The 14,822-nt window shown below is 33.8% G+C and overlaps 1 long non-coding RNA gene across 1 annotated transcript in view; it reads left to right on the top strand.

Annotated features, from left to right (window-relative positions):
• The window catches only part of LOC119621788 (uncharacterized), a 424,175-nt gene that overhangs the window by 330,689 nt on the left and 78,664 nt on the right, over positions 1-14,822 (top strand). The gene's annotated exons all lie outside the window — the stretch shown is intronic.

The raw sequence follows: 14,822 nt of genomic DNA, 5'->3' as shown, positions 1-14,822 counted from the left end.
GTGTACAGATGGATAGATGTAACAATGAGAGCTGAGGCAAAGGAACTTCTGACCTAAACTGCTGGAAGGATTGAATTAAAACCATAAATGCTACTAGAAAGTCTCTCCAAAATTACTCTTAAATGTTAAAGGTCTTTCATACTAGTCATGATGAAATAAAGATTAGTCACAATAGAAATAAAGCTGGGCTGGGCGCTGTAGCTCATGCCTGTAATCTCAGCACTTTGGGAGGCCAAAGCTGGTGGATCTCCAAAGGTCAGGAGTTTGAGACCAGCTGGGCCAACATGGTGAAACCCTGTCTCTACTAAAATATAAAAATTAGCTAGGTGTGGTGGTGCACACCTATAATCTCAGTTACTTGGGAGGCTGAGGCAGGAGAATCGCTGGAACCCAGGAGGCGGAGGTTGCATTGAGCCAAGATGGCACCACTGCATTCCAGGCTGGGCAACAGAGCAAGAGTCTGAGAAAGAAAGAAAGAAAGAAGAAAGAAAAGAAAGAAAGAGAGAAAGAGAGAAAGAGAGAGAGAGAGAGAGAGAGAGAAAGAAAGAGAGAAAGAGAGAGAGAGAGAGAGAAAGAAAGAGGAAGGAAGGAGAGAAAGAGAGAGAGAGAGAGAGAAGAAAGTTTGCCATAGCTATGAACTCTTACAGATCAAGAAGGACACCATTAAATCCTTTTTGTTAAAAACCATAATTGTCTAAGTTATGGTTATAGTCTAATTATCTAACTCAGCATATTTTAGACAAATGAGTGAATGAATGAAATCCTTTGACTCAACTTTTAATATCAGAAAGTGAGACAATGAATTATTTGCAATGCCATTTCCATCCTGAAATAGAAAAACAAGAAGTGTGACAAAAGAGATGGATCATGTATAACAAAACTCGGAAGACAATGCCACTAATAGATATTATTGAATTTTGTCTCGTCCATTTGCAGGACAGAAAGACCTGTCATATAGGAAATTAGTGCTAATGTCCTATATGACAGGAAGAGTTTCCTGTAAGAGATACCTTTTCAAATTTGAAAATAGTGTTTCTATTTTAAAAAGTTATATTTTTGTGTGTGATTTAAAAAAAAAATATGTTCCAGTGTTAAATGTTGGCAAATTATCTTTTTTCAAATTTAAGTTGATTGGTAAGGGGGAAATGTATTAATCTGCACTATTCTAAAGAAGGAAAAATATACAATTAAATTTTGAATGGGAGAAGCACAGGGGATTTTTTGTGTTCTCAATCTTAAAAGACATCTTGAGAAAAAATATTTTTTAATCTGCTATGTTTAAACCAAAAGATAAATTAGAAAATTCTAGGAAATGGAGTTATGATATTACTAAGAGAATTTGAAAAGGAAGTTGAAAAAAAATCTGAAATACTATATTCAGGCATTTGAGCCAAAGTTTAAGAATGAGAAAAGACAATATATGAATATTAATTCCAAGCTAATTGGGATGCAGTTCAAACAAACACAGCAATAGGGATTGGTATACGATAATTGGATAAAAAATTTAAATGCGCTTGCCTATTAAATCTGCCAGATTATTTTCAACTGCTTTATTGATACAGTGCCTCTCACTATATGCCAAGCACTGTTTTAAATGTTGGAAATAGTGTGATGAAGGAAACACACCGACTTCCTGCCCTCCTGAAGTTGACAGTTCTTGCCTGGAAATCTTACACTCAAGCAACAAGTCCCTATTAAAGTGCCAGTGACTGAAGATCTCCTCAGCTCTCCAATATGAAATTACTGGCTCAATCTCCTATACTATCAAGTAATGTTAATTCTTCTATGCAGCATTTGCAATTCTTGATAAAGATCAACTTATTTGCAGGATTTGTCTTTGCACATTCTAGGTACTTAAAAACGCCAAGTCTTAGATGAAAACAGGAATGAAATCTTGAACATATTCTAAATTCCTTATGGAAATGGGTTAGCCTACTGCCTGGATGTGAAATCATATTAGGAACTTAACATTTCACAACAGAATGTCAATTCAGCTGCCTGAGTGTTTGAAATGTAAAACATATGGATCGTTTTATCAACAACACAAAATATTGGCATTTCAGACACTCATTAAAAATGTCAATCATAAATTAACTGTGATGCCAGAAACTTGCTTGAGACATCTGATATTTGAGAGATAGAATTTAAAAGATATATGAAGCATCCATTTCTCTAGTCAGGAAATCATGAAACTGAAGCTCAGATTTGCATTTAGTTTTCCAAATTACATGACTTGACGGAATTGAGAATTTATTCTTCCCTTACACCATTACGTCCATGCTTTCAGAGAATAAAATTTGATGGTTTAATGACTGCATTCATTTACTTATAAATATTTATAGATTTAGTGCCACAATTATGCCAAGTATAAATATAACGGACATATAAGATAATACACTTGCTTTTCTAAAAAAAAAAAAAAAACAGAAAGGTGTAATAGTCAAAAACCTGTCTGTAGTCTTAACATGAGTTTACATTCCTGCTTTCTTACTCTTAAGCTGTGTCCTCTTAGGCAAATTTTATTATCTTTCAAAACACCCATGTTTTTATTTGTAAAGTAGATTTTGATAGCATGTGCCTGTGTCATACAGCTCTTGCAACAATAAAAAATTATGATATTGTTAAGAGCTTAGCACTGCACTTGCATGGTAAACAGTTATTATGTTTATGCTAAGTTCTAATTATTGTTAAAGATACTATTTTACTTTTTATTTTAGGTGATTATAATTAACATGTAGTTTTAAGAAGTAAGTTAGAGAAATTCTGTGTAACCATCACCCAGTTCACCCGATTTTCCCCATTGTGACATCTTGTATAACTATAGTACACAGTAATATCATAAGCAGGAAATTGGCATGGCTATAGTCACTAAAGCTTATTCAGAATTCACCAGTGTGTGTATTTTGTGCTAAAACATTTTATCTTACATTTGGGTGACCATCACCATAATCAAGATACAGGATAGTTCTATCACAGAGCTTCTGCTTGCTACCCTTTTACAGTGACAGCTTTCTTCCTCCCTCACTCTGCCTCTCCCTAACACTTGACAATCACTACTCTCTTCTCTATCTCTATAATTTTAAGATTGTTGTATAAATGCAATCATATACAACTTTTTTGGAGACTATTTTTTCACTCAGAAGAGTTCCCTTAAAATCCATTCAAATTTTCCTTTTTAAGACTAATATTCCATGGTATAGATGAACTACAGTGTATTTAACATATTTATCCATTGAAGGACATATTTGTTGTTTCTATATTTGGAGTATTAAATTTAAAACTGCAGTGAACATTGGTGTACAGATTTCTAGGTGACTATGTTTTCAATTCTCTTAGAAGAATGATCAAGAATACAACTGATTGGTCATATGGTATGCAGACACTTTTTAGCTGTTATATATAATTTTGAGAATGGCTGTCTTACTTTACACTCCAACCAACAGAGTATCATGGCTCTAGGCCTTCCACATGTTAGATAGCATATGATGCAATCACTATTTGTTATTTCAGTCATTTTGATAGGTGTGAAGTAAATATTGGTATCATTTTAATTTGCAATTTTCTGATGATTAATAATGTTGGTTATATTTTCATGTGTTTATCTGATATCTGTATACCCTCTTCAGTTAAATATTTTTTATCTTTTACCTGTTTTCTAACTGAATCATTTTGCTGTTTTTATTGACTAGATATCTTTACATATTCTAAATATAAATCTTGTTTTGGATATGTGGCTATCGAGGTGCTTCTGTTTTGTTTTCTTCTGTCCATAGCTTCATTTTTATTCTCTCCACAGAGTCATTCATGGAGAAAAAGTTTTTAATTCTTATGAAATCTAATTTATCAAATTTTTCTTTTATAGACTTAGACAAGTCTAAGACCTTTTCACCTAGCTCTAAGTCCCAAAGAGTTTCGCCTATGTGTTTTTGTAAACATTTTACAATTTCAGGTTTTGAATTTAAATTCATAATTCATTTTAGTTGAGTTTTGTAATAATGTGTGATGTTTAGGTTCAAGTTTTTTTTTTTTTCCTATGAATGTTCAAATGCTTTAACACCGTTTGTTGAAAAGACTATACCTCTCCCAATTTTGTTCATCTCCACTAGGCACATATTGGTTTTTATTCCAGTTCTCTATCCTGTTTCATTGATCTATGTGATCCTCTCTCCACTAATACCAGTCTTCATTCAGATTCCATGTAGTAGGATCTATTATCAGATAACAGTTATTCCTCTCATTTAGTTCACATATATAAAAATATGTTTCAGCCTTTCTAGGTTTTTTGTCTTCCCATGTAAATCTCAGGATAAGGTTTTCTAGGCTATGTAACTACTTACTAAGAATTTGAAAGAACTTGCATTTAATCTATAGGTGAAATTGGAATGATTTAACATCTTTACTATTAGTCTTCAAATTTACAAATGTGGACTGTCTCTACATTTATTTGACTCTTCTTTGATTTCTGTCATCAGAATTTTGTAATTTTCAGTGTATAAATCCTGTAGATATTTTGTTAGGCCTCTACCTGAATGTTTCACTTTCCTTAAATTAATTTTTAGTGTGTTTTTTTTTATTTCAGCCCTCATATATTTATTTTAGTATATAGAAATGTTATTTATTTTCATATATTGATATATTACTCAGCTTTACTGAACTCACTTCTTAGTTCTAAGACTTTTTTGTAGAATTTCTTTCTTATCAATCACTTTTTTTTTCTTTTCTTGCTTTGTGGTGCAGATTAGAACTTCCAGCACTATGTTTAATAAGAGTGGTGAAAATCAACATCCTTTCCTTGCTCATAAATTTAGTAAAAAAGCATTTTGCTTTTCAACATTAACTGTGATGTTACCTATAGATTATTTATAGGTGTTCCTTAATCAAATTGAGAAAGTTTATTAATTTGCCAGGACTGTCATAACAAAGCTCCACAGTCTGGATGGCATAAACAACAAAAATTTATGTTCTTACAGTTCTGGAGGCTAGAAGCTCAAGATGAAGGGTCTGTAGGCCTCTTTTTCTGAGGTCTTTCTCCTTGGCTTATAGATGACTGTCTTTTCTCTATGTCTTCATGTGATCTTTCCTCTGTGTGTGCCTGTGCGCTTGTCATCTCTTCTTATAATGACAATAGTTATATTGCCTTAGGGCTCACCCCAGTGACTTCATTTAAACTTACTCACTTATTTAAATACCCTGTTTCCAAATAATAAAGTCATATTCTGAGGTACGGGGAGTTAGGACTTCAAAATATGAATTTGGGGAAAATACAAATATAAGAGATTCTGCTGACATTTATTTGCTTTCATTTTCTATTAAAAATTAGTGCTAGATTTTCCCAAATGCTTTTTATGTATCAGTTGATGTGATTTTACAACTTTTCTCTTAAAGTAGTTGATGTGGTATATTACTTTTAAAAATTAAACCAGCCTTATATGCATGGAATGAGTCCCATTTGGTACTGGGGTATCATTTTTTCATAAATTGTTGGATTAAATTTGATAACATTCTGTTTAGAATTATTTTTTCCTAAGATCATGAAAGATATTCATCTACAATTTAATTTTTGTACTGTGTACCTTTGGTATCGGGGTAATACTGGCCTCATAAAATGAGTTAGAAAGTGTTTCTCATTGTCTATTTTCTAGAAGACATTGTCAAAAATTATGTTAATTATTTGATAGAATTCTCCAGTGAAATCATCTTGCCTAGAGTTTTTTGGGGGAGGAGTTTAATTTTAAAAAATTCCATTTTTAAGTTGTTGTAAGACTATTCAGAATATCTGTTTTATCTTGCTAAGTCTTAGTAGTGTGTAATCCTAAGACCACTTTTTCTAAATTGTATAATTTATGGTATAAGGTTACTTAAAGTAATTTCTCATTATCCTTTTAATGTCTGCAGAGTCTCTAATGGATATTCCTGGTTACATTCCCAGTATTGGTAACTTGAGTCTTCTCTCTTTTTATCTCTACCTTCCTGACATTTGTCAATTTTATTGGTTTTGTGAAGAACTAGCTTTTAGTTTCATTGATCTTTTTATTGTTTTTCTCTGGTCATTTTTATTGATTTTCAGAATTATAATTTCCTTCATTAAACTTGCTTTGTGTTTATTTTGTGCTTCTTTCTTTTTCCTGAAGGTTGAACGTAGGTTATTAATTTGAGACCTTTCTTTGTCTCTAATGCAAATATTTAAAATGTCCCTCTTAGTAGTGTTACCTGTATTCTAGATATTTTGATATTTTCTATTTTTGTTTTCATTTAGTTATGATTTTTAAAACTTATTTTGACACTTTTTCTTGATTTCATGAATTATCTAGAAGTGTTTTATTTTCATGTGTTTGGAGATTTCCTTCTTGTCTTTAGTTGTTTCTAGCTTGATTCCATTATGGTCAGAGAATATGCCGTACATAATTTTAGTTCTTTAAGTTTTTTCAGGTTTGTTTTATGGCCCTGATATGGGTCCACCTTAGTGGATGTTCTGTAGGTGCTTGATAAAAAATTCTTTATTCACCATTGTTGCCTGGGTGTTCTACATGTCAAATAGATTCTGGTGGTTGCTTGTGTAATTCATTTCTTCCATATCCCTGCTGATTTTCTGTTTAATAATTATAACCATTTCCAAAAGGGGGAATTGGAGTTCCTAATTATAATTATGGATTTGTCTACCTTTTTAGTTCTATAAGTTTTTGCAGCATATATTTTTGGGCTCTGTTTGATGCATATACATTTATAAATGTGTGTCTTTCTGATTGATCCTTTTACATTATAAAAACACATTTTAATAAGAATTATTAGTTATGTTGCCCTGCATACATTTTATGGAATCTTAAGAAATACAGTCTACATGAATTAATGATTAAATAGGGTAGGCTTAAACCCTAATGTAGTAGTAAGTTATTTTAACCTTCAGTGAAATCACTGGAAATACATTTTATAGGATGGCATATGACAACAAGAAAGAGAATCTCAGTCTTCTGCAAAGAGTTTTAAATACTGTAGTATATTAGCTTGTTCTGCTATAACAAAAGTACCACAGACTTCATGGCTTATAAACAAACAGAAATTCATTTCCCACGGTCCCTAATAATGGAAGTTCAAGATCAGTGTGCCAGCATTTTTATCTGTTTTCTTTTTTATCTATTTTTATCTATTTTCTTTAATTTTTTAATCTATTTTTATCTATTTTCTTTAATTGCAAAACTCAGAAATAAAGTCAAGTGGATTTTCAAGGAAAATGTGAGTCTATCAGTAATTTAAACACATTTATATACATACTTCAGAAAATCAATGTGTTTGCTTTTTGTTTTTGTTTATTGTTGTTTCTTAGATAAAGCATAACATTTTTCCCCTGAAAGGAACACTGCTTTTAGTTTAATGAGAATGTCAATTTACTTGATTATGAAAATAAGTTGCCTATGGTATCTACTAAAATATATACTTTCTCTTTTGTACGACTTTAGATTTTAGAATCCCATATTATATCATATGGACATTTTTTATAAAATCTATTATTATCATTGCATACAGTATTGAATCATTGAATCCATTCCCCACTGTGGAATTAGATGTGTAACTATTGTCCCATAATGAATATGCTGCCTAAAAATGGACTCCTTTATAAACACAACAATAACATTTTGAATTCCATCATTATGAAAGATTAGAAATGTACAATATAATTCCCAGGGTTTTATCGTTAATGTGAAACTAGCTGAAATATTTACATTTTCAGTGCCAGTTTAATTAAGCATATTCATTGTCTTGAATCAAAATATAATTTGCACTGGGTTTAAATATTTCAGTATTGTTTGTACAGAGTTTAAACACTGTCACAGAGGGTCCTTAGTGTTCACTTTAAACTCTAGCAAATGAGTCATTTTAAGCTAACCCAAGCTTCTTGGTGCATTGCAACAGAGCTTTACATTTCCTGACAAATTGAATTCCAGCCAGGTGTCACTCTTTAGAATCCCTAAGGTTTATCTCTGCCCTTTCTGCTCTGACATATGCTTTTGACATACCCAGAAAATTGTGTGATAGAAACCTGTGGAGTGGTAATACCTTCTACAGCAGGGGTCAGCTGTAAAGAACCATTAATGAGGCCTCCCATAAACAAACTGTTCTGAACGGTGAAGGTGGCATAGGAAAAGAAGAGATATAATCTACTGTTATGTAATGCATACAATGCAGGATTCTCTTATAACCCATTCTTCAGTGTTTTTCCAAAATACAAAAACAAGCTGATTTTTATGTCCATATCCCCCATGAAAAAAATTAGGTTATTTGAATTTTTATTTTTTCCTCTTAATTTAAGAAGTATCAAAAATTGCTTTTATTAATGTTCTACAATGGATATATTATCTACTGTTTATATTTATTAGAATATGAAAATATGTTTCACTTTTTGACAACATATACCTGAGGCATTCGAACAGAAATCAACTAATATTTGTGTAACTCACAAGAAACTGTTCCTAGTGGACCCCATCATGCAGGTAAACCTGTAGTGAAAATAATGAAAAACAATAAAGAAAGCATAACTACATGCAATAAGATGAAAGCTATTAAGTACAAACAAAATCAGATATTCAGCTTACAAGTTTTTTTTTAAGTAAAATCTGCTGGAAATGCAATACTATCTCTATAGAGAAGCACTAAGTAAAATGATCAAATTATTTAAATTACTCCATAAAGAAATAAACAATATCATAGACCAAGAAGCAGGAAAACACAGGCTATGATTAGATGACCTAGATAACCCTGCAGTGGTTATATTATCTGCATAATTCCTCTGTCTGATGAGATATTTGGTGGTTATTTCTGATTTGTGTATTTGTTGACATTTAGTTTTATTGTTTATTATGGCTGGGCACTGTGGCTCACACCTGTAATACTAATGTTTTGGGAGGCTGAGTCAGGTGGAACACCCAAGACCAAGAGTTAGAGACTAGCCTGGACAACACAGCAAGATCCCATTTCTAAAAAAAAAAAAATTGTAACTAGCCAGGCATGCTAGCTCATGCCTATACTCTCAGCTACTTGGGAGGCTGAGGCAGGAGGACTACTTGAGCCCAGGAGTCCAGGACTTCAGTACGACAGTGAACTATAAGCACACTACTACACTCTAACCTGGGTGAAAGAGTGAGACTGTGTCTCAAAAAAAAAAAAAATTGTTTATTGATGTTATATGCAAATATGCTCCGATTAATGCATTCATTAATATATAAAACATAGTCATTTTAGAATGAAGGTCAACTCCAATAAGTGAGTAAGTGGAGTCTGCAAAACCTCTAGTGTTCAACGTGTTGAATGTGCTTCAAACTTTCTGGCTGTGACATAAGTTTTCCCAAGTATTTTCAGTAAAATAATGCACATCTAGACTTTTTTTAAAACACTCACTGTAACACAGGAAGGCATAATTTGAGTTATTTAATTTATTTTAAAACTAATTAAAAAATGTCCTTCTCTCCTTTTGTAAAATATACTTAATAACAACTGATGTACACATAAAAACATCTGCCTCGAGGTTGTGTATGTTTTTTCTCAGTCAAATATAAACAACTGAAATTAAATACAGTAAAATATTAACTCATGATGGATTAAAGGCTTAAATGTAAAATCCAAGACTATAAAAACTCTAGAAGAAAATCTAGGCAATGCCATTCAAAACATAGGCCTGGGCAAAGATTTCATTATGAAAACGTCAAAAGCAATTGCAACAAAAAAACTGACAAGTGGGATCTAAGTAAATTAAAGAGCTTCTGCACAGCAAAAGAAACTATTATCAGAGTGAACAGACAACCTACAGAAAGGGAGAATATTTTTGCAACCCATCAATGTGACAAAGAAATTATCGAGCCTATAAGAAACTTAAACAAATGTACAAGAAAAAAACAGATAGCTCCATTAAAAAGTGGGCAAAAACCATGAACAGATACTTCTCAAAAGAAGAATTTATTCAGCCAACAAATGCATGAAATGAAGCTCAACATCACTGATCATTAGAGAAATGCAAATCAAAACCACAATGAGATATCATTTCAAGCCAATGAGAATGGCAATTATTAAAAAGTCAAGAAACAACAGATGCTGGCAAGGATGCAGAGAGATATGAATGCTTTTACATTGTTGCTGGGAATGTAAATTAGTTCAACAATTGTAGAAGACAGTGTGGCAATTTCTCGAAGACCTAGAATCAGAAATACCATTTGACCCAACAATCCAGTTACTGGGTATTTACCCAAAGAAATACAAATCTTTTTATAATAAAGATACATGCATGTGTATGTTCATTGCAGAACTATTCACAATAGTAAAGACATGGAATCAACCCAAATGCCCATCAGTGATAGACTGGATAAAGAAAATGTGGCACATATACACCATGGAATACTATTCAGCCATAAAAAGGAATGAGATCATGTCCTTTGCAGAGACATGGATGAAGCTGGGAGCCATCGTCCTCAGCAAACCAACACAGGGAAAGAAAACCAAACACTGCATGTTCTCACTCATAAGTGGGAGCTGAACAATGAGACCACACAGACACAGAGTGGGGGACAACACACACTGGCCTGTCGGTGGTGGAGGAGTATGTGGGACTGGTTGTGGGGGTGGTGGAGAGAGAGCATCAGGAAAAATAGCTAATGCACACAGGGATTAATACCTAGGTGATGGGTTGATAGGTGAGCACTGTGGCATAAGTTTATGTATGTAACAAACCTGTACATCCCACACATGTACCCCAGAACTTAAAATAAAATGTTATAATACAGTAAGATAAAGGAATTCTGTATAAGTCAGCACATATGTGGAGTAGACCCACCCCAGGACTCTGTATTCCTCCTCCTTCCCACATCAAAAGTCTCCTTGGTTACTCTAATCTGCCTTTCTGTCCAGTCTTAATTTCAAGAACTCTGAGAAGCTGGTGTGAATGAAAGAATCTGCATTTACAGCTTTCCCTCCCCTTTCCCCATCCCAATTCTGACATTACAATGCTTATGCCCCTGAGAAACTGTATCAGTGTAAAAATTTTCTGTGTCCATGTGCATGTGTGTGATCTATCGTTACAACTGGATTGTCAATAACCAAAATATAGAAACAATGCCTTTGACATTTTCCCTTAGGGAAAAAGTTGACATTATTTGTACATTTTGCAATTCCTTAATAGGATAAACAATCTTACCTATTTTGAGTAGAGGGGTTTGTAACACATTTTGGGACAATCTTGGCCCTCAAATACTCTCTCTCAGGTTTTCTTTTTACTAACAACAGCAGCTATTGAATAACTAAATGAGATTAGAGATCTCACCTGAGGGTTTTTTTTTTTCTCTTTTTAAAACCATTTTTTTTTTCTGTGCTTAATGCACAATTAAGACCAAGTGTCTTAATTGTGTAAAATTATCCCTTCCATTAATTATTTGTATTTTTATAATTACTATGCTATGGAATGAAGAAAAATGATCTCTTTATTATTTTCACCTGAATTATTTACATCGAAGTTTTCCATAAACATAATGACAGCGAAAACTGAAACCTTATGGGAAGATTTCCATTGAAGGATACATAGGGTCATTTGGAGAAGGTTGAAGAAGACCGATGACTCATCTTTAATTCAATCCCAGGGCAGGCACTAAATGGTATATATATATTTTTTAAAAAGTTATTTTTACCCAATTATAACTACCAGAAGTAGACTGAGAAATTTGCAGGCCATCAGAACTTTAATTCACTTAGAATTAAACTATATTTGTTAAAAGAATAAGGATAATTTAAATGGAATTTTGTCTTCTTCACATTTTACTCAATAGTGGTATGATAGCTTGGGGAAATGCAAAATAACTTTAAACCCAAGACAAAGTTAGTCTTTGGAAAACTGGGTGTGAAAGTTAAGGCCATAAATTATCTTTTAAGAATTATCTTACCTGGTAGATATTCTAATTTTATTTAACAGCTTCTGTCTTAAAATTGTGAAAATAAAATTGACTTAACTACATAGGGCTCTTAACCATTTCTTCAGTCCTTTATCCTTTTAACCACCTCCCTTCCTCTCTTCCTACCTTGTCTTGCCTCAATGAACAGTAATAAGTAGCTTTAATGTACCAAGTCACATGCTATGAAAAAGCAAAACATGGATAAAATCTAGCTTCTGCCCTCAATGAGCCCTATTTTGGTTTATTTTCATTTTTTATGTGTTTTTTTGAGACAGTCTCACTCTGTTGTCCAGGCTAGAGTGCAGTGGCACAATATTGGCTCACTGCAGACTCTGCCTCCTGGGTTCAAAGGATCTTATGCCTCAGCCTCCCAAGTAGCTGGGATTACAGGCACACAGGCTTGGCTAATTTTTGTATTTTTAGTAGAGACAGGATTTCACCATGTTGGCCAGGCTGGTCTCGAACTCCTGACCTCAAGTGATCTGACCACCTTGGCCTCCCAAAGTGCTGGGATTGCAGGTGTAAGCCGCCACCCAGGGCCGATGAGCCCTGTTTTAATAGAGAGAAATAGAAGCATGAACAACTCTATGCTATCAAGTGTGGGTGTTCTTGTCTCTCTTCCATTTAAAATTCTCCCAAGTGTCTTTCCAGATTCTTAAAATACATATGTAAATAAACTTCCAAAAGCATTAAACTTAAAAAAAAAGTATTAAAGGTTAAGATTAGGTAAATGCATTCTGGTGATATTTTATAAACCATTGACTGCTCAAAACCTCATTTTTTAATATTGAAAAAGCTATGTAAATTTAGCAAGCAAAGGGGTCACCAAACATACTCAACTTCTGTGGTCCTTAAACATCATTTTGTTCATTTGCTTTACGTGATTCCTTGATAACTGATTCATTCCTCTGAATCTTTGTATGCAAACAGTCATATGTACTTCATGTTCTCAAATGAAAGTTAAAACAACAGAAATATGTGAAAAATGTTATAATGGTAGTGGAATGGAAGGAGATACTATACTCATATTATTATCCAACGTGTAGAATGATTAAATTTTAATCATTGTGTATATACTAAATGATATTTAAAATATTTATAACATTTCAAACATTGATTATATTTTATTTCTCTTTATACTACATGAGTCATATTATTCAATTTTTAGAATGTATCCAATACTTATATATAATGTGATGAACATTAGAGGTATCTGTTTAGGTCTTCATGTGCTTCAATTACCTGATAGTTGTGAAAATACAAAGTTCTTAACTGAATAATTCCTTTACCATAGAACTAATAAAAAGAAACACAGATTGATTCGATTATCTGCTGCTTTGCTTTGCAGTAATTAATATGTACTGATATGTGTATAATGCATATTTATAGTCAGGAATTAAAAATATTTTAATGTAATTTTATTTTTATTCTAATAATTTAATTTTAATTTAATAATTCAATTTAATTTTAATTTTAATTCCTGACTAAAATATTTTTAATTCAAAGCCTATAGCAAATGTATCAATATTTGAACTACAGCCAATTTAGGAAATGCATTAAACTCAACCCAACAAGACTTTAGGTTATCATTATTCCCAGACTACACATCTCACCAGATTTAAAACTTTCATTTTCTTTTAGATTAAATTTAAATCCCCATTTGAAGTCTACAGGATTACAAACCAAACAAATAACCTAATATTTTTATTCTTTTTACTTAATATGGCTTGTAGTATACATACTGAAATGGGAAACATTTTCTCCTATACCCCTCATAGGACGTGTGATGGGGCGTGTGGCTCACTTCTTTTGTGCCTGGCAGTTCAAACTCCTAGGGGGAGCATGCAGATGGGCAGGTTGTGGGGAGCGCAGCATCTAGGGTTGAGTGTTTACAGCTCCTGAAGCCCCAGTGGGCGTGTATTACATTGTGCTCTTTCAGCTTAGGCGTCCACAGGCAGCTTGTGTTAATCAACTCAATTAGACCCTCTGCCTTACTGCAAGGACAGAAGGCTTTCTGTATCCCTGGTTCTCACCTTAGTGTACTGGAAAAATCAGATCACGCGTGAGCTTGGTGGACGGGTGCAAGGTTTTTTAATTGAGTGGTGGAAGCAGCTCTCAGCAGAACCATGAAAGAACCATTCTTTGTAACCATGAAAATGGATACAAAGAAGAATGGGGATGGAATGGGAAAGTGGTCTTCCCCTGGAGTCAGGCCATTCAGCAGCTAGGCTGTCCTCTGACTGCCCTTGGCTGAATTTCCCTGGGCGTGCATGTCATTCCTCAGTCGATGGCCTGCCGTCATCTGTCGGTGTGTTCTTCTGCCAGTGTGTTCCTCTTGCCATCCAGCCACCTGTGTGTGTGCCCTCTAGGGTCTCAGGATTTTTATAAGCACAGGATGGGGAGTATGGCAGGCCAGAGTGGTCTTGGAAAATGCAACATTTGGGCGCCGAAACAGAAGTGCCTGTCCTCACTTAGGTCCGTGGGCACAGGCCCGAGTGCGGAGCCTTCACCAGAGACCTTGCCCTTCTTTACCCAGCACTTCCCTGCGCCCGCACCCCCAAATCAATACTACATATAGTTCAGGACTATCTCTCCCCTTCCAGAAAAAAGAAGGGCTGAAAAACTTTCCTTCTCAAACTGTAGATTTATGAGCTAACAACAGAAGCCTCCAAAGAGAAACACCTCCCTTGGCTAACATAGCTACTCTGAAAGCTGCTCCAGAGGTGTGACTTTTACTTCATATAAAGCGACTAATGAGCCCCTCCCTGGTTCTTTATTTAGCAACGACAGAACCCAAGTGTTTGGCTTGGTACATGATGATTTAACCTAAATTTTGGAAAAACTACAAAAATCGTAAAATGTCGAATATCTTTTAAATCAGTGATCCCTTTTATGAAG

The sequence above is a fragment of the Chlorocebus sabaeus genome, chromosome 7 (genome assembly GCF_047675955.1).
Source record: "Chlorocebus sabaeus isolate Y175 chromosome 7, mChlSab1.0.hap1, whole genome shotgun sequence".
Classification (NCBI taxonomy): domain Eukaryota; kingdom Metazoa; phylum Chordata; class Mammalia; order Primates; family Cercopithecidae; genus Chlorocebus; species Chlorocebus sabaeus.
The sequence above is the reverse complement of the archived record's forward strand: the minus strand, read 5'-3'. Positions and strand labels throughout refer to the sequence as shown.